Source organism: Thermobia domestica, chromosome 1, assembly GCF_964235325.1.
Source record: "Thermobia domestica chromosome 1, izTheDome1.hap1.1, whole genome shotgun sequence".
Classification (NCBI taxonomy): domain Eukaryota; kingdom Metazoa; phylum Arthropoda; class Insecta; order Zygentoma; family Lepismatidae; genus Thermobia; species Thermobia domestica.
Genome location: NC_137454.1, coordinates 335355463 through 335375578, shown reverse-complemented (window position 1 = coordinate 335375578; position 20116 = coordinate 335355463). Strand labels below are relative to the sequence as shown.

General features: G+C 33.5%; 1 protein-coding gene and 8 non-coding genes across 9 annotated transcripts in view; all 9 read left to right on the top strand.

The window, feature by feature from the left end:
- The window catches only part of spel1 (DNA mismatch repair protein spel1), a 275109-nt gene that overhangs the window by 183414 nt on the left and 71579 nt on the right, over positions 1 to 20116 (top strand). The window lies entirely within an intron of this gene.
- On the top strand, positions 825 to 966 carry LOC145668714 (U4 spliceosomal RNA). The gene has a single exon (XR_014128077.1). It is a non-coding gene; the product is annotated as a U4 spliceosomal RNA (small nuclear RNA).
- Positions 3325 to 3466, top strand: LOC145668770 (U4 spliceosomal RNA). The gene has a single exon (XR_014128094.1). It is a non-coding gene; the product is annotated as a U4 spliceosomal RNA (small nuclear RNA).
- LOC145668800 (U4 spliceosomal RNA) lies at positions 5867 to 6008 on the top strand. The gene has a single exon (XR_014128099.1). It is a non-coding gene; the product is annotated as a U4 spliceosomal RNA (small nuclear RNA).
- LOC145668793 (U4 spliceosomal RNA) lies at positions 8401 to 8542 on the top strand. The gene has a single exon (XR_014128098.1). It is a non-coding gene; the product is annotated as a U4 spliceosomal RNA (small nuclear RNA).
- Positions 10934 to 11075, top strand: LOC145668786 (U4 spliceosomal RNA). Its single transcript, XR_014128097.1, has one exon. It is a non-coding gene; the product is annotated as a U4 spliceosomal RNA (small nuclear RNA).
- On the top strand, positions 13470 to 13611 carry LOC145668709 (U4 spliceosomal RNA). Its single transcript, XR_014128076.1, has one exon. It is a non-coding gene; the product is annotated as a U4 spliceosomal RNA (small nuclear RNA).
- On the top strand, positions 16001 to 16142 carry LOC145668704 (U4 spliceosomal RNA). Its single transcript, XR_014128075.1, has one exon. It is a non-coding gene; the product is annotated as a U4 spliceosomal RNA (small nuclear RNA).
- LOC145668698 (U4 spliceosomal RNA) lies at positions 18508 to 18649 on the top strand. The gene has a single exon (XR_014128073.1). It is a non-coding gene; the product is annotated as a U4 spliceosomal RNA (small nuclear RNA).

Sequence of the window (20116 nt, the reverse complement as noted above, 5' to 3'; positions counted from 1 at the left end):
TTTACTGTTTAAAACAACTGAATTTCCGTTGCAACTCGGGAAGTTGACATTCGATGATATGCGTTATTCATTTCGAGTACATCCGAAGTTAGCTGCAGCAAGCACAGATACATAACAATTATTGTGGACTTACGTAAACTTTCAAGTACAAAAGGAAAATGGTCTGTAATCGGAAGGAATTTTGAAAAAAATTCAGGAACTTGCTCTTTTATTATTATAAACTCTGCAGAATACGGAAAGATAATCCGTCGTTTGTATCTGGCTCCAGAGAGAAGAAAAAAGACCCCTTACTAGATAGTTTCTCTAGTACTATTTCATCAGATTACATTTGATATCTGAATTAAATAATAAGCACTAGTGTAGTTCTGTTTCCTAAGTTTTATATTGAATAATTATCGTACTTAATGTTGTTACATGAAATACATTTTTGGTGATTCCCTGTAATAATAAAAATTTCAACATCAATTTGCGAAGATTTTTTTAAAATTTCCTGTTAGGTGAAAAGAAAACATTTCACGTTAGCTAAAAAAAAAAAAAAAACTTCCAAGGTCACGACACAATGAAATGAAGTATTTGTTACTCATAATGAGACGCTAGATGGCAGCAGTTAATACTTTGCCGTCGATTGGATCACTCTCGTGAGAAAAAATTGAGTGTAGTTGTTCTTTTCTTTTACACATTTTTGCATACAAACTTCTAACATACGATTTACATTCTCTAGAACATAATACTTCCACCTATGTAGGACTAGTTGAAATGTTGGGATACTCCAAGGTAGTGAGTGAGTGATCTGAAATTGGAGTGTTATCAACGTGAGTGAGAGTATCTTTGCGCAGTGGCGATATCGTAACCAATGAGGTGTAACCGAGGTGCGATTATTGCTATTTGAAAACTTTATACCAATACCCCGCCTAGACGACGTGTTAAACCGTCGGCTAAGGCAATTTTTGATAACTTCTACGGAAGTAGTGACTACAATGAAATAGCAGCATGTTTGAAAGTGTGCTTCTTGCACTCCATGAGAAGAGTATCATTTCGTAAATCCCTTTTGGAAGGAATTCTAATTATCCTAATAGAAAAGATTTGTCAGTTTCTTTCCTCAATCGTTGTCTTTTCGAATGCCGTAGACTTAGTTAATTACAATTTAAATTAAGCAGGCTGTCTGTCGGTCACGAATTCAGAAATCGGTCATGAAAGTCAAGAAATTTATCTTTTGGGTCACGATTTTTGTTATTTGTACAAATATAAGTATAGATTGGAAACTTTCGTTCTATAAAACGTCAAAATTCAGTACCAAAAATGCCTTTGATCGGCTTTAGACGCTACCAAATTGCAAGGAAAGCACGCTTGTATCGCATGAATGAAAATTCGGCTAAATTCGCTCTTGAGAATGTTACTAAATTTTATTGTTTGGGAAAGAAAAGGTCACGAAATTTGATTTTGGAAATTTAGTAGACACACTATTAAATAAAGAATTGCTTATTATGTTGAAATTCGTCCGTAGTTGTGACGAACTACCTCTATGTTCGTTTCCATTTTCTTGAGTTCGTTGATAGATAGGGATCACTATCTGAGTGATGATTATTAACGAACTATAGCAATTTGTTCCATGGGAACATCTTTTCCTTCGACTTTCCATAAAGAAAACAGGAGAAGAAAGGGATTTCTGCATATATATAATTAAATGGAATAATACATGTAGTAGTCAATTATGTCTAAGGTTGTTACGACATATTCAGTGTGTTTTGTTGATCTGTTTCGTACTAGATACTGATCATTAGGGATAGTGTTACACTGCTAAAAGAACAACAATTTCTTTAGTGATAGCATTAAACAAAAGATAAAGAAATGCAGAAGGCAAACTCGCAAAGAATTTTAGATTGATTTATTTTTTAGTGCAGTGAATCACGATATTGAACAGTTTCTTTTTTTTGAAAGATTGAAACTGAAGATTAGAACATACGCGAATGTTGGCTGTGCGTCTGAAAAATTGTTTTGAAGTTAGGATTAGAATTACAACATTAGGCATATTCTCTTTTGTGCTAATGTCATAGACTGGTTAAAGAAACAAGTTGTTAATCGGGTTCTTCTGTTCGTGTAAATTTTTCAGTAAAGTATATAATGTTGATATCGTAGAGTAAGTGTTGCACGGATGAAGTCTGAAGAAACGACTCCTTCAAGATATGCCTGTGAAATGTAAAATAGAGGTTATTAAATATAGTTAACGATTGTCGGCCAATAAATTACCTTGTAAGTTATAGTGTTTCACAATATAGAGAAATATTGGAAAATGTTGAAAGGATTGACGTATGTTTTAATTTTCATTGGTTTCGGTTTTAGTGTTTTAATCCAACCGAAATTCCGGAGGAACAAATGTTTTTATAATTAGTTCTAACGACACCGAAACTTAAATCGAAGGGATGTGCATAGTCATATGAGATCAGCGCGCAATAATTTTGATTACTGTACGCCTCCAAAATTTATCCGTTTAACTTTTAATGTTTACTGTTTAAAACAACTGAATTTCCGTTGCAACTCGGGAAGTGCACATTCGATGATATCCGTTATTCATTTCGAGTACATCCGAAGTTAGCTGCAGCAAGCACAGATACATAACAATTATTGTGGACTTACGTAAACTTTCAAGTACAAAAGGAAAATGGTCTGTAATCGGAAGGAATTTTGAAAAAAATTCAGGAACTTGCTCTTTTATTATTATAAACTCTGCACAATACGGAAAGATAATCCGTCGTTTGTATCTGGCTCCAGAGAGAAGAAAAAAGACCCCTTACTAGATAGTTTCTCTAGTACTATTTCATCAGATTACATTTGATATCTGAATTAAATAATAAGCGCTAGTGTAGTTCTGTTTCCTAAGTTTTATATTGAATAATTATCGTACGTAATGTTGTTACATGAAATACATTTTTGGTGATTCCCTGTAATAATAAAAATTTCAACATCAATTTGCGAAGATTTTTTTTAAAATTTCCTGTTAGGTGTAAAGAAAACATTTCACGTTAACTAAAAAAAAAAAAAACTTCCAAGGTCACGACACAATGAAATGAAGTATTTGTTACTCATAATGAGACGCTAGATGGCAGCAGTTAATACTTTGCCGTCGGTTGGATCACTCTCGTGAGAAAAAATTGAGTGTAGTTGTTCTTTTCTTTTATACATTTTTGCATACAAACTTCTAACATACGATTTACATTCTCTAGAACATAATACTTCCACCTATGTAGGACTAGTTGAAATGTTGGGATACTCCAAGGTAGTGAGTGAGTGATCTGAAATTGGAGTGTTATCAACGTGAGTGAGAGTATCTTTGCGCAGTGGCGATATCGTAACCAATGAGGTGTAACCGAGGTGCGATTATTGCTATTTGAAAACTTTATACCAATACCCCGCCTAGACGACGTGTTAAACCGTCGGCTAAGGCAATTTTTCATAACTTCTACGGAAGTAGTGACTACAATGATATAGCAGCATATGTTTGAAAGTGTGCTTCTTGCACTCCATGAGAAGAGTATCATTTCGTAAATCCCTTTTGGAAGGAATTCTAATTATCCTAATAGAAAAGATTTGTCAGTTTCTTTCCTCAGTCGTTGCCTTTTCTAATGCCGTAGACTTAGTTAATTACAATTTAAATTAAACAGGCTGTCTATCGGTCACGAATTCAGAAAACGGTCATGAAAGTCAAGAAATTTATCTTTTGGGTCACGATTTTTGTTATTTGTACAAATATAAGTATAGACTGGAAACTTTCGTTCTATAAAACGTCAAAATTCAGTACCAAAAATGCCTTTTGATCGGCTTTAGACGCTACCAAATTGCAAGGAAAGCACGCTTGTATCGCATGAATGAAAATTCGGCTAAATTCGCTCTTGAGAATGTTACTAAATTTTATTGTTTGGGAAAGAAAAGGTCACGAAATTTGATTTTGGTAATTTAGTAGACACACTATTAAATAAAGAATTGCTTATTATGTTGAAATTCGTCCGTAGTTGTGACTAACTACCTCTATGTTCGTTTCCATTTTCTTGAGTTCGTTGATAGATAGGGATCACTATCTGAGTGATAATTATTAACGAACTATAGCAATTTGTTCCATGGGAACATCTTTTCCTTCGACTTTCCATAAAGAAAACAGGAGAAGAAAGGGATTTCTGCATATATATAATTAAATGGAATAATACATGTAGTAGTCAATTATGTCTAAGGTTGTTACGACATATTCAGTGTGTTTTGTCGATCTGTTTCGTACTAGATACTGATCATTAGGGATAGTGTTACACTGCTAAAAGAACAACAATTTCTTTAGTGATAGCATTAAACAAAAGATAAAGAAATGCAGAAGGCAAACTCGCAAAGTAAGGAGGCGAAGTAATCAGAATTTTAGATTGATTTATTTTTTAGTGCAGTGAATCAGGATATTGAACAGTTTCCCTTTTTTGAAAGATTGAAACTGAAAGATTAGAACATACGCGAATGTTGGCTGTGCATCTGAAAAATTGTTTTGAAGTTAGGATTAGAATTACAACATTAGGCATATTCTCTGTTGTGCTAATGTCATAGACTGGTTAAAGAAACAAGTTGTTAATCGGGTTCTTCTGTTCGTGTAAATTTTTCAGTAAAGTATATAATGTTGATATCGTAGAGTAAGTGTTGCACGGATGAAGGAAAGGAAAGTCTGAAGAAACGACTCCTTCAAGATATGCCTGTGAAATGTAAAATAGAGGTTATTAAATATAGTTAACGATTGTCGGCAAATAAATTACCTTGTAAGTTATAGTGTTTCACAATATAGAGAAATATTGGAAAATGTTGAAAGGATTGACGTATGTTTTAATTTTCATTGGTTTCGGTTTTAGTGTTTTAATCCAACCGAAATTCCGGAGGAACAAATGTTTTTATAATTGGTTCTAACGACACCGAAACTTAAATCGAAGGGATGTGCATAGTCATATGAGATCAGCGCGCAATAATTTTGATTACTGTACGCCTTCAAAATTTATCCGTTTAACTTTTAATGTTTACTGTTTAAATCAACTGAATTTCCGTTGCAACTCGGGAAGTTGACATTCGATGATATCCGTTATTCATTTCGAGTACATCCGAAGTTAGCTGCAGCAAGCACAGATACATAACAATTATTGTGGACTTACGTAAACTTTCAAGTACAAAAGGAAAATGGTCTGTAATCGGAAGGAATTTTGAAAAAAATTCAGGAACTTGCTCTTTTATTATTATAAACTCTGCGCAATACGGAAAGATAATCCGTCGTTTGTATCTGGCTCCAGAGAGAAGAAAAAAGACCCCTTACTAGATAGTTTCTCTAGTACTATTTCATCAGATTACATTTGATATCTGAATTAAATAATAAGCACTAGTGTAGTTCTGTTTCCTAAGTTTTATATTGAATAATTATCGTACGTAATGTTGTTACATGAAATACATTTTTGGTGATTCCCTGTAATAATAAAAATTTCAACATCAATTTGCGAAGATTTTTTTTAAAATTTCCTGTTAGGTGTAAAGAAAACATTTCACGTTAACTAAAAAAAAAAAAAAAAAAAAAACTTCCAAGGTCACGACACAATGAAATGAAGTATTTGTTAGTCATAATGAGACGCTAGATGGCAGCAGTTGATACTTTGCCGTCGATTGGATCACTCTCGTGAGAAAAAATTAAGTGTAGTTGTTCTTTTCTTTTATACATTTTTGCATACAAACTTCTAACATACGATTTACATTCTCTAGAACATAATACTTCTACCTATGTAGGACTAGTTGAAATGTTGGGATACTCCAAGGTAGTGAGTGAGTGATCTGAAATTGGAGTGTTATCAACGTGAGTGAGAGTATCTTTGCGCAGTGGCGATATCGTAACCAATGAGGTGTAACCGAGGTGCGATTATTGCTATTTGAAAACTTTATACCAATACCCCGCCTAGACGACGTGATAAACCGTCGGCTAAGGGAAATTTTGATAACTTCTACGGAAGTAGTGACTACAATGAAATAGCAGCATATGTTTAAAAGTGTGCTTCTTGCACTCCATGAGAAGAGTATCATTTCGTAAATCCCTTTTGGAAGGAGTTCTAATTATCCTAATAGAAAAGATTTGTCAGTTTCTTTCCTCAGTCGTTGCTTTTTCTAATGCCGTAGACTTAGTTAATTACAATTTAAATTAAACAGGCTGTCTATCGGTCACGAATTCAGAAAACGGTCATGAAAGTCAAGAAATTTATCTTTTGGGTCACGATTTTTGTTATTTGTACAAATATAAGTATAGATTGGAAACTTTCGTTCTATAAAACGTCAAAATTCAGTACCAAAAATGCCTTTGATCGGCTTTAGACGCTACCAAATTGCAAGGAAAGCACGCTTGTATCGCATGAATGAAAATTCGGCTAAATTCGCTCTTGAGAATGTTACTAAATTTTATTGTTTGGGAAAGAAAAGGTCACGAAATTTGATTTTGGAAATTTAGTAGACACACTATTAAATAAAGAATTGCTTATTATGTTGAAATTCGTCCGTAGTTGTGACGAACTACCTCTATGTTCGTTTCCATTTTCTTGAGTTCGTTGATAGATAGGGATCACTATCTGAGTGATGATTATTAACGAACTATAGCAATTTGTTCCATGGGAACATCTTTTCCTTCGACTTTCCATAAAGAAAACAGGAGAAGAAAGGGATTTCTGCATATATATAATTAAATGGAATAATACATGTAGTAGTCAATTATGTCTAAGGTTGTTACGACATATTCAGTGTGTTTTGTTGATCTGTTTCGTACTAGATACTGATCATTAGGGATAGTGTTACACTGCTAAAAGAACAACAATTTCTTTAGTGATAGCATTAAACAAAAGATAAAGAAATGCAGAAGGCAAACTCGCAAAGTAAGGAGGCGAAGTAATCAGAATTTTAGATTGATTTATTTTTTAGTGCAGTGAATCAGGATATTGAACAGTTTCTTTTTTTTTGAAAGATTGAAACTGAAGATTAGAACATACGCGAATGTTGGCTGTGCGTCTGAAAAATTGTTTTGAAGTTAGGATTAGAATTACAACATTAGGCATATTCTCTTTTGTGCTAATGTCATAGACTGGTTAAAGAAACAAGTTGTTAATCGGGTTCTTCTGTTCGTGTAAATTTTTCAGTAAAGTATATAATGTTGATATCGTAGAGTAAGTGTTGCACGGATGAAGGAAAGGAAAGTCTGAAGAAACGACTCCTTCAAGATATGCCTGTGAAATGTAAAATAGAGGTTATTAAATATAGTTAACGATTGTCGGCAAATAAATTACCTTGTAAGTTATAGTGTTTCACAATATAGAGAAATATTGGAAAATGTTGAAAGGATTGACGTATGTTTTAATTTTCATTGGTTTCGGTTTTAGTATTTTAATCCAACCGAAATTCCGGAGGAACAAATGTTTTTATAATTGGTTCTAGCGACACCGAAACTCAAATCGAAGGGATGTGCATAGTCATATGAGATCAGCGCGCAATAATTTTGATTACTGTACGCCTTCAAAATTTATCCGTTTAACTTTTATTGTTTACTGTTTAAAACAACTGAATTTCCGTTGCAACTCGGGAAGTTGACATTCGATGATATGCGTTATTCATTTCGAGTACATCCGAAGTTAGCTGCAGCAAGCACAGATACATAACAATTATTGTGGACTTACGTAAACTTTCAAGTACAAAAGGAAAATGGTCTGTAATCGGAAGGAATTTTGAAAAAAATTCAGGAACTTGCTCTTTTATTATTATAAACTCTGCAAAATACGGAAAGATAATCCGTCGTTTGTATCTGGCTCCAGAGAGAAGAAAAAAGACCCCTTACTAGATAGTTTCTCTAGTACTATTTCATCAGATTACATTTGATATCTGAATTAAATAATAAGCACTAGTGTAGTTCTGTTTCCTAAGTTTTATATTGAATAATTATCGTACTTAATGTTGTTACATGAAATACATTTTTGGTGATTCCCTGTAATAATAAAAATTTCAACATCAATTTGCGAAGATTTTTTTAAAATTTCCTGTTAGGTGAAAAGAAAACATTTCACGTTAGCTAAAAAAAAAAAAAAAACTTCCAAGGTCACGACACAATGAAATGAAGTATTTGTTACTCATAATGAGACGCTAGATGGCAGCAGTTAATACTTTGCCGTCGATTGGATCACTCTCGTGAGAAAAAATTGAGTGTAGTTGTTCTTTTCTTTTACACATTTTTGCATACAAAGTTCTAACATACGATTTACATTCTCTAGAACATAATACTTCCACCTATGTAGGACTAGTTGAAATGTTGGGATACTCCAAGGTAGTGAGTGAGTGATCTGAAATTGGAGTGTTATCAACGTGTGTGAGAGTATCTTTGCGCAGTGGCGATATCGTAACCAATGAGGTGTAACCGAGGTGCGATTATTGCTATTTGAAAACTTTATACCAATACCCCGCCTAGACGACGTGATAAACCGTCGGCTAAGGGAAATTTTGATAACTTCTACGGAAGTAGTGACTACAATGAAATAGCAGCATATGTTTAAAAGTGTGCTTCTTGCACTCCATGAGAAGAGTATCATTTCGTAAATCCCTTTTGGAAGGAGTTCTAATTATCCTAATAGAAAAGATTTGTCAGTTTCTTTCCTCAGTCGTTGCTTTTTCTAATGCCGTAGACTTAGTTAATTACAATTTAAATTAAACAGGCTGTCTATCGGTCACGAATTCAGAAAACGGTCATGAAAGTCAAGAAATTTATCTTTTGGGTCACGATTTTTGTTATTTGTACAAATATAAGTATAGATTGGAAACTTTCGTTCTATAAAACGTCAAAATTCAGTACCAAAAATGCCTTTGATCGGCTTTAGACGCTACCAAATTGCAAGGAAAGCACGCTTGTATCGCATGAATGAAAATTCGGCTAAATTCGCTCTTGAGAATGTTACTAAATTTTATTGTTTGGGAAAGAAAAGGTCACGAAATTTGATTTTGGAAATTTAGTAGACACACTATTAAATAAAGAATTGCTTATTATGTTGAAATTCGTCCGTAGTTGTGACGAACTACCTCTATGTTCGTTTCCATTTTCTTGAGTTCGTTGATAGATAGGGATCACTATCTGAGTGATGATTATTAACGAACTATAGCAATTTGTTCCATGGGAACATCTTTTCCTTCGACTTTCCATAAAGAAAACAGGAGAAGAAAGGGATTTCTGCATATATATAATTAAATGGAATAATACATGTAGTAGTCAATTATGTCTAAGGTTGTTACGACATATTCAGTGTGTTTTGTTGATCTGTTTCGTACTAGATACTGATCATTAGGGATAGTGTTACACTGCTAAAAGAACAACAATTTCTTTAGTGATAGCATTAAACAAAAGATAAAGAAATGCAGAAGGCAAACTCGCAAAGTAAGGAGGCGAAGTAATCAGAATTTTAGATTGATTTATTTTTTAGTGCAGTGAATCAGGATATTGAACAGTTTCTTTTTTTTGAAAGATTGAAACTGAAGATTAGAACATACGCGAATGTTGGCTGTGCGTCTGAAAAATTGTTTTGAAGTTAGGATTAGAATTACAACATTAGGCATATTCTCTTTTGTGCTAATGTCATAGACTGGTTAAAGAAACAAGTTGTTAATCGGGTTCTTCTGTTCGTGTAAATTTTTCAGTAAAGTATATAATGTTGATATCGTAGAGTAAGTGTTGCACGGATGAAGGAAAGGAAAGTCTGAAGAAACGACTCCTTCAAGATATGCCTGTGAAATGTAAAATAGAGGTTATTAAATATAGTTAACGATTGTCGGCAAATAAATTACCTTGTAAGTTATAGTGTTTCACAATATAGAGAAATATTGGAAAATGTTGAAAGGATTGACGTATGTTTTAATTTCCATTGGTTTCGGTTTTAGTATTTTAATCCAACCGAAATTCCGGAGGAACAAATGTTTTTATAATTGGTTCTAGCGACACCGAACCTCAAATCGAAGGGATGTGCATAGTCATATGAGATCAGCGCGCAATAATTTTGATTACTGTACGCCTTCAAAATTTATCCGTTTAACTTTTATTGTTTACTGTTTAAAACAACTGAATTTCCGTTGCAACTCGGGAAGTTGACATTCGATGATATGCGTTATTCATTTCGAGTACATCCGAAGTTAGCTGCAGCAAGCACAGATACATAACAATTATTGTGGACTTACGTAAACTTTCAAGTACAAAAGGAAAATGGTCTGTAATCGGAAGGAATTTTGAAAAAAATTCAGGAACTTGCTCTTTTATTATTATAAACTCTGCAAAATACGGAAAGATAATCCGTCGTTTGTATCTGGCTCCAGAGAGAAGAAAAAAGACCCCTTACTAGATAGTTTCTCTAGTACTATTTCATCAGATTACATTTGATATCTGAATTAAATAATAAGCACTAGTGTAGTTCTGTTTCCTAAGTTTTATATTGAATAATTATCGTACTTAATGTTGTTACATGAAATACATTTTTGGTGATTCCCTGTAATAATAAAAATTTCAACATCAATTTGCGAAGATTTTTTTAAAATTTCCTGTTAGGTGAAAAGAAAACATTTCACGTTAGCTAAAAAAAAAAAAAAAACTTCCAAGGTCACGACACAATGAAATGAAGTATTTGTTACTCATAATGAGACGCTAGATGGCAGCAGTTAATACTTTGCCGTCGATTGGATCACTCTCGTGAGAAAAAATTGAGTGTAGTTGTTCTTTTCTTTTACACATTTTTGCATACAAAGTTCTAACATACGATTTACATTCTCTAGAACATAATACTTCCACCTATGTAGGACTAGTTGAAATGTTGGGATACTCCAAGGTAGTGAGTGAGTGATCTGAAATTGGAGTGTTATCAACGTGTGTGAGAGTATCTTTGCGCAGTGGCGATATCGTAACCAATGAGGTGTAACCGAGGTGCGATTATTGCTATTTGAAAACTTTATACCAATACCCCGCCTAGACGACGTGATAAACCGTCGGCTAAGGGAAATTTTGATAACTTCTACGGAAGTAGTGACTACAATGAAATAGCAGCATATGTTTGAAAGTGTGCTTCTTGCACTCCATGAGAAGAGTATCATTTCGTAAATCCCTTTTGGAAGGAGTTCTAATTATCCTAATAGAAAAGATTTGTCAGTTTCTTTCCTCAGTCGTTGCTTTTTCTAATGCCGTAGACTTAGTTAATTACAATTTAAATTAAACAGGCTGTCTATCGGTCACGAATTCAGAAAACGGTCATGAAAGTCAAGAAATTTATCTTTTGGGTCACGATTTTTGTTATTTGTACAAATATAAGTATAGATTGGAAACTTTCGTTCTATAAAACGTCAAAATTCAGTACCAAAAATGCCTTTGATCGGCTTTAGACGCTACCAAATTGCAAGGAAAGCACGCTTGTATCGCATGAATGAAAATTCGGCTAAATTCGCTCTTGAGAATGTTACTAAATTTTATTGTTTGGGAAAGAAAAGGTCACGAAATTTGATTTTGGAAATTTAGTAGACACACTATTAAATAAAGAATTGCTTATTATGTTGAAATTCGTCCGTAGTTGTGACGAACTACCTCTATGTTCGTTTCCATTTTCTTGAGTTCGTTGATAGATAGGGATCACTATCTGAGTGATGATTATTAACGAACTATAGCAATTTGTTCCATGGGAACATCTTTTCCTTCGACTTTCCATAAAGAAAACAGGAGAAGAAAGGGATTTCTGCATATATATAATTAAATGGAATAATACATGTAGTAGTCAATTATGTCTAAGGTTGTTACGACATATTCAGTGTGTTTTGTTGATCTGTTTCGTACTAGATACTGATCATTAGGGATAGTGTTACACTGCTAAAAGAACAACAATTTCTTTAGTGATAGCATTAAACAAAAGATAAAGAAATGCAGAAGGCAAACTCGCAAAGTAAGGAGGCGAAGTAATCAGAATTTTAGATTGATTTATTTTTTAGTGCAGTGAATCAGGATATTGAACAGTTTCTTTTTTTTGAAAGATTGAAACTGAAGATTAGAACATACGCGAATGTTGGCTGTGCGTCTGAAAAATTGTTTTGAAGTTAGGATTAGAATTACAACATTAGGCATATTCTCTTTTGTGCTAATGTCATAGACTGGTTAAAGAAACAAGTTGTTAATCGGGTTCTTCTGTTCGTGTAAATTTTTCAGTAAAGTATATAATGTTGATATCGTAGAGTAAGTGTTGCACGGATGAAGGAAAGGAAAGTCTGAAGAAACGACTCCTTCAAGATATGCCTGTGAAATGTAAAATAGAGGTTATTAAATATAGTTAACGATTGTCGGCAAATAAATTACCTTGTAAGTTATAGTGTTTCACAATATAGAGAAATATTGGAAAATGTTGAAAGGATTGACGTATGTTTTAATTTTCATTGGTTTCGGTTTTAGTATTTTAATCCAACCGAAATTCCGGAGGAACAAATGTTTTTATAATTGGTTCTAGCGACACCGAACCTCAAATCGAAGGGATGTGCATAGTCATATGAGATCAGCGCGCAATAATTTTGATTACTGTACGCCTTCAAAATTTATCCGTTTAACTTTTATTGTTTACTGTTTAAAACAACTGAATTTCCGTTGCAACTCGGGAAGTTGACATTCGATGATATGCGTTATTCATTTCGAGTACATCCGAAGTTAGCTGCAGCAAGCACAGATACATAACAATTATTGTGGACTTACGTAAACTTTCAAGTACAAAAGGAAAATGGTCTGTAATCGGAAGGAATTTTGAAAAAAATTCAGGAACTTGCTCTTTTATTATTATAAACTCTGCAGAATACGGAAAGATAATCCGTCGTTTGTATCTGGCTCCAGAGAGAAGAAAAAAGACCCCTTACTAGATAGTTTCTCTAGTACTATTTCATCAGATTACATTTGATATCTGAATTAAATAATAAGCACTAGTGTAGTTCTGTTTCCTAAGTTTTATATTGAATAATTATCGTACTTAATGTTGTTACATGAAATACATTTTTGGTGATTCCCTGTAATAATAAAAATTTCAACATCAATTTGCGAAGATTTTTTTAAAATTTCCTGTTAGGTGAAAAGAAAACATTTCACGTTAGCTAAAAAAAAAAAAAAAAAAACTTCCAAGGTCACGACACAATGAAATGAAGTATTTGTTACTCATAATGAGACGCTAGATGGCAGCAGTTAATACTTTGCCGTCGATTGGATCACTCTCGTGAGAAAAAATTGAGTGTAGTTGTTCTTTTCTTTTACACATTTTTGCATACAAACTTCTAACATACGATTTACATTCTCTAGAACATAATACTTCCACCTATGTAGGACTAGTTGAAATGTTGGGATACTCCAAGGTAGTGAGTGAGTGATCTGAAATTGGAGTGTTATCAACGTGAGTGAGAGTATCTTTGCGCAGTGGCGATATCGTAACCAATGAGGTGTAACCGAGGTGCGATTATTGCTATTTGAAAACTTTATACCAATACCCCGCCTAGACGACGTGTTAAACCGTCGGCTAAGGCAATTTTTGATAACTTCTACGGAAGTAGTGACTACAATGAAATAGCAGCATGTTTGAAAGTGTGCTTCTTGCACTCCATGAGAAGAGTATCATTTCGTAAATCCCTTTTGGAAGGAATTCTAATTATCCTAATAGAAAAGATTTGTCAGTTTCTTTCCTCAGTCGTTGCCTTTTCTAATGCCGTAGACTTAGTTAATTACAATTTAAATTAAACAGGCTATCTATCGGTCACGAATTCAGAAAACGGTCATGAAAGTCAAGAAATTTATCTTTTGGGTCACGATTTTTGTTATTTGTACAAATATAAGTATAGATTGGAAACTTTCGTTCTATAAAACGTCAAAATTCAGTACCAAAAATGCCTTTGATCGGCTTTAGACGCTACCAAATTGCAAGGAAAGCACGCTTGTATCGCATGAATGAAAATTCGGCTAAATTCGCTCTTGAGAATGTTACTAAATTTTATTGTTTGGGAAAGAAAAGGTCAGGAAATTTGATTTTGGAAATTTAGTAGACACACTATTAAATAAAGAATTGCTTATTATGTTGAAATTCGTCCGTAGTTGTGACGAACTACCTCTATGTTCGTTTCCATTTTCTTGAGTTCGTTGATAGATAGGGATCACTATCTGAGTGATGATTATTAACGAACTATAGCAATTTGTTCCATGGGAACATCTTTTCCTTCGACTTTCCATAAAGAAAACAGGAGAAGAAAGGGATTTCTGCATATATATAATTAAATGGAATAATACATGTAGTAGTCAATTATGTCTAAGGTTGTTACGACATATTCAGTGTGTTTTGTTGATCTGTTTCGTACTAGATACTGATCATTAGGGATAGTGTTACACTGCTAAAAGAACAACAATTTCTTTAGTGATAGCATTAAACAAAAGATAAAGAAATGCAGAAGGCAAACTCGCAAAGTAAGGAGGCGAAGTAATCAGAATTTTAGATTGATTTATTTTTTAGTGCAGTGAATCAGGATATTGAACAGTTTCTTTTTTTTTTTGAAAGATTGAAACTGAAGATTAGAACATACGCGAATGTTGGCTGTGCGTCTGAAAAATTGTTTTGAAGTTAGGATTAGAATTACAACATTAGGCATATTCTCTTTTGTGCTAATGTCATAGACTGGTTAAAGAAACAAGTTGTTAATCGGGTTCTTCTGTTCGTGTAAATTTTTCAGTAAAGTATATAATGTTGATATCGTAGAGTAAGTGTTGCACGGATGAAGGAAAGGAAAGTCTGAAGAAACGACTCCTTCAAGATATGCCTGTGAAATGTAAAATAGAGGTTATTAAATATAGTTAACGATTGTCGGCAAATAAATTACCTTGTAAGTTATAGTGTTTCACAATATAGAGAAATATTGGAAAATGTTGAAAGGATTGACGTATGTTTTAATTTTCATTGGTTTCGGTTTTAGTATTTTAATCCAACCGAAATTCCGGAGGAACAAATGTTTTTATAATTGGTTCTAGCGACACCGAACCTCAAATCGAAGGGATGTGCATAGTCATATGAGATCAGCGCGCAATAATTTTGATTACTGTACGCCTTCAAAATTTATCCGTTTAACTTTTATATTTTACTGTTTAAAACAACTGAATTTCCGTTGCAACTCGGGAAGTTGACATTCGATGATATGCGTTATTCATTTCGAGTACATCCGAAGTTAGCTGCAGCAAGCACAGATACATAACAATTATTGTGGACTTACGTAAACTTTCAAGTACAAAAGGAAAATGGTCTGTAATCGGAAGGAATTTTGAAAAAAATTCAGGAACTTGCTCTTTTATTATTATAAACTCTGCAGAATACGGAAAGATAATCCGTCGTTTGTATCTGGCTCCAGAGAGAAGAAAAAAGACCCCTTACTAGATAGTTTCTCTAGTACTATTTCATCAGATTACATTTGATATCTGAATTAAATAATAAGCACTAGTGTAGTTCTGTTTCCTAAGTTTTATATTGAATAATTATCGTACTTAATGTTGTTACATGAAATACATTTTTGGTGATTCCCTGTAATAATAAAAATTTCAACATCAATTTGCGAAGATTTTTTTAAAATTTCCTGTTAGGTGAAAAGAAAACATTTCACGTTAGCTAAAAAAAAAAAAAAAACTTCCAAGGTCACGACACAATGAAATGAAGTATTTGTTACTCATAATGAGACGCTAGATGGCAGCAGTTAATACTTTGCCGTCGATTGGATCACTCTCGTGAGAAAAAATTGAGTGTAGTTGTTCTTTTCTTTTACACATTTTTGCATACAAACTTCTAACATACGATTTACATTCTCTAGAACATAATACTTCCACCTATGTAGGACTAGTTGAAATGGGATACTCCAAGGTAGTGAGTGAGTGATCTGAAATTGGAGTGTTATCAACGTGAGTGAGAGTATCTTTGCGCAGTGGCGATATCGTAACCAATGAGGTGTAACCGAGGTGCGATTATTGCTATTTGAAAACTTTATACCAATACCCCGCCTAGACGACGTGTTAAACCGTCGGCTAAGGCAATTTTTGATAACTTCTACGGAAGTAGTGACTACAATGAAATAGCAGCATGTTTGAAAGTGTGCTTCTTGCACTCCATGAGAAGAGTATCATTTCGTAAATCCCTTTTGGAAGGAATTCTAATTATCCTAATAGAAAAGATTTGTCAGTTTCTTTCCTCAATCGTTGTCTTTTCGAATGCCGTAGACTTAGTTAATTACAATTTAAATTAAGCAGGCTGTCTGTCGGTCACGAATTCAGAAAACGGTCATGAAAGTCAAGAAATTTATCTTTTGGGTCACGATTTTTGTTATTTGTACAAATATAAGTATAGATTGGAAACTTTCGTTCTATAAAACGTCAAAATTCAGTACCAAAAATGCCTTTGATCGGCTTTAGACGCTACCAAATTGCAAGGAAAGCACGCTTGTATCGCATGAATGAAAATTCGGCTAAATTCGCTCTTGAGAATGTTACTAAATTTTATTGTTTGGGAAAGAAAAGGTCACGAAATTTGATTTTGGAAATTTAGTAGACACACTATTAAATAAAGAATTGCTTATTATGTTGAAATTCGTCCGTAGTTGTGACGAACTACCTCTATGTTCGTTTCCATTTTCTTGAGTTCGTTGATAGATAGGGATCACTATCTGAGTGATGATTATTAACGAACTATAGCAATTTGTTCCATGGGAACATCTTTTCCTTCGACTTTCCATAAAGAAAACAGGAGAAGAAAGGGATTTCTGCATATATATAATTAAATGGAATAATACATGTAGTAGTCAATTATGTCTAAGGTTGTTACGACATATTCAGTGTGTTTTGTTGATCTGTTTCGTACTAGATACTGATCATTAGGGATAGTGTTACACTGCTAAAAGAACAACAATTTCTTTAGTGATAGCATTAAACAAAAGATAAAGAAATGCAGAAGGCAAACTCGCAAAGAATTTTAGATTGATTTATTTTTTAGTGCAGTGAATCAGGATATTGAACAGTTTCTTTTTTTTGAAAGATTGAAACTGAAGATTAGAACATACGCGAATGTTGGCTGTGCGTCTGAAAAATTGTTTTGAAGTTAGGATTAGAATTACAACATTAGGCATATTCTCTTTTGTGCTAATGTCATAGACTGGTTAAAGAAACAAGTTGTTAATCGGGTTCTTCTGTTCGTGTAAATTTTTCAGTAAAGTATATAATGTTGATATCGTAGAGTAAGTGTTGCACGGATGAAGGAAAGGAAAGTCTGAAGAAACGACTCCTTCAAGATATGCCTGTGAAATGTAAAATAGAGGTTATTAAATATAGTTAACGATTGTCGGCAAATAAATTACCTTGTAAGTTATAGTGTTTCACAATATAGAGAAATATTGGAAAATGTTGAAAGGATTGACGTATGTTTTAATTTTCATTGGTTTCGGTTTTAGTATTTTAATCCAACCGAAATTCCGGAGGAACAAATGTTTTTATAATTGGTTCTAGCGACACCGAAACTCAAATCGAAGGGATGTGCATAGTCATATGAGATCAGCGCGCAATAATTTTGATTACTGTACGCCTTCAAAATTTATCCGTTTAACTTTTATTGTTTACTGTTTAAAACAACTGAATTTCCGTTGCAACTCGGGAAGTTGACATTCGATGATATCCGTTATTCATTTCGAGTACATCCGAAGTTAGCTGCAGCAAGCACAGATACATAACAATTATTGTGGACTTACGTAAACTTTCAAGTACAAAAGGAAAATGGTCTGTAATCGGAAGGAATTTTGAAAAAAATTCAGGAACTTGCTCTTTTATTATTATAAACTCTGCAGAATACGGAAAGATAATCCGTCGTTTGTATCTGGCTCCAGAGAGAAGAAAAAAGACCCCTTACTAGATAGTTTCTCTAGTACTATTTCATCAGATTACATTTGATATCTGAATTAAATAATAAGCACTAATGTAGTTCTGTTTCCTAAGTTTTATATTGAATAATTATCGTACTTAATGTTGTTACATGAAATACATTTTTGGTGATTCCCTGTAATAATAAAAATTTCAACATCAATTTGCGAAGATTTTTTTAAAATTTCCTGTTAGGTGAAAAGAAAACATTTCACGTTAGCTAAAAAAAAAAAACTTCCAAGGTCACGACACAATGAAATGAAGTATTTGTTACTCATAATGAGACGCTAGATGGCAGCAGTTAATACTTTGCCGTCGATTGGATCACTCTCGTGAGAAAAAATTGAGTTTAGTTGTTCTTTTCTTTTACACATTTTTGCATACAAACTTCTAACATACGATTTACATTCTCTAGAACATAATACTTCCACCTATGTAGGACTAGTTGAAATGTTGGGATACTCCAAGGTAGTGAGTGAGTGATCTGAAATTGGAGTGTTATCAACGTGAGTGAGAGTATCTTTGCGCAGTGGCGATATCGTAACCAATGAGGTGTAACCGAGGTGCGATTATTGCTATTTGAAAACTTTATACCAATACCCCGCCTAGACGACGTGTTAAACCGTCGGCTAAGGCAATTTTTGATAACTTCTACGGAAGTAGTGACTACAATGAAATAGCAGCATGTTTGAAAGTGTGCTTCTTGCACTCCATGAGAAGAGTATCATTTCGTAAATCCCTTTTGGAAGGAATTCTAATTATCCTAATAGAAAAGATTTGTCAGTTTCTTTCCTCAATCGTTGTCTTTTCGAATGCCGTAGACTTAGTTAATTACAATTTAAATTAAGCAGGCTGTCTGTCGGTCACGACTTCAGAAAACGGTCATGAAAGTCAAGAAATTTATCTTTTGGGTCACGATTTTTGTTATTTGTACAAATATAAGTATAGACTGGAAACTTTCGTTCTATAAAACGTCAAAATTCAGTACCAAAAATGCCTTTGATCGGCTTTAGACGCTACCAAATTGCAAGGAAAGCACGCTTGTATCGCATGAATGAAAATTCGGCTAAATTCGCTCTTGAGAATGTTACTAAATTTTATTGTTTGGGAAAGGAAAGGTCACGAAATTTGATTTTGGAAATTTAGTAGACACACTATTAAATAAAGAATTGCTTATTATGTTGAAATTCGTCTGTAGTTGTGACGAACTACCTCTATGTTCGTTTCCATTTTCTTGAGTTCGTTGATAGATAGGGATCACTATCTGAGTGATGATTATTAACGAACTATAGCAATTTGTTCCATGGGAACGTCTTTTCCTTCGACTTTCCATAAAGAAAACAGGAGAAGAAAGGGATTTCTGCATATATATAATTAAATGGAATAATACATGTAGTAGTCAATTATGTCTAAGGTTGTTACGACATATTCAGTGTGTTTTGTTGATCTGTTTCGTACTAGATACTGATCATTAGGGATAGTGTTACACTGCTAAAAGAACAACAATTTCTTTAGTGATAGCATTAAACAAAAGATAAAGAAATGCAGAAGGCAAAGTCGCAAAGTAAGGAAGCGAAGTAATCAGAATTTTAGATTGATTTATTTTTTAGTGCAGTGAATCAGGATATTGAACAGTTTCCCTTTTTTGAAAGATTGAAACTGAAAGATTAGAACATACGCGAATGTTGGCTGTGCGTTTGAAAAATTGTTTTGAAGTTAGGATTAGAATTACAACATTAGGCATATTCTCTGTTGTGCTAATGTCATAGACTGGTTAAAGAAACAAGTTGTTAATCGGGTTCTTCTGTTCGTGTAAATTTTTTAGTAAAGTATATAATGTTGATATCGTAGAGTAAGTGTTGCACGGATGAAGGAAAGGAAAGTCTGAAGAAACGACTCCTTCAAGATATGCCTGTGAAATGTAAAATAGAGGTTATTAAATATAGTTAACGATTGTCGGCAAATAAATTACCTTGTAAGTTATAGTGTTTCACAATATAGAGAAATATTGGAAAATGTTGAAAGGATTGACGTATGTTTTAATTTTCATTGATTTCGGTTTTAGTGTTTTAATCCAACCGAAAATCCGGAGGAACAAATGTTTTTATAATTGGTTCTAACGACACC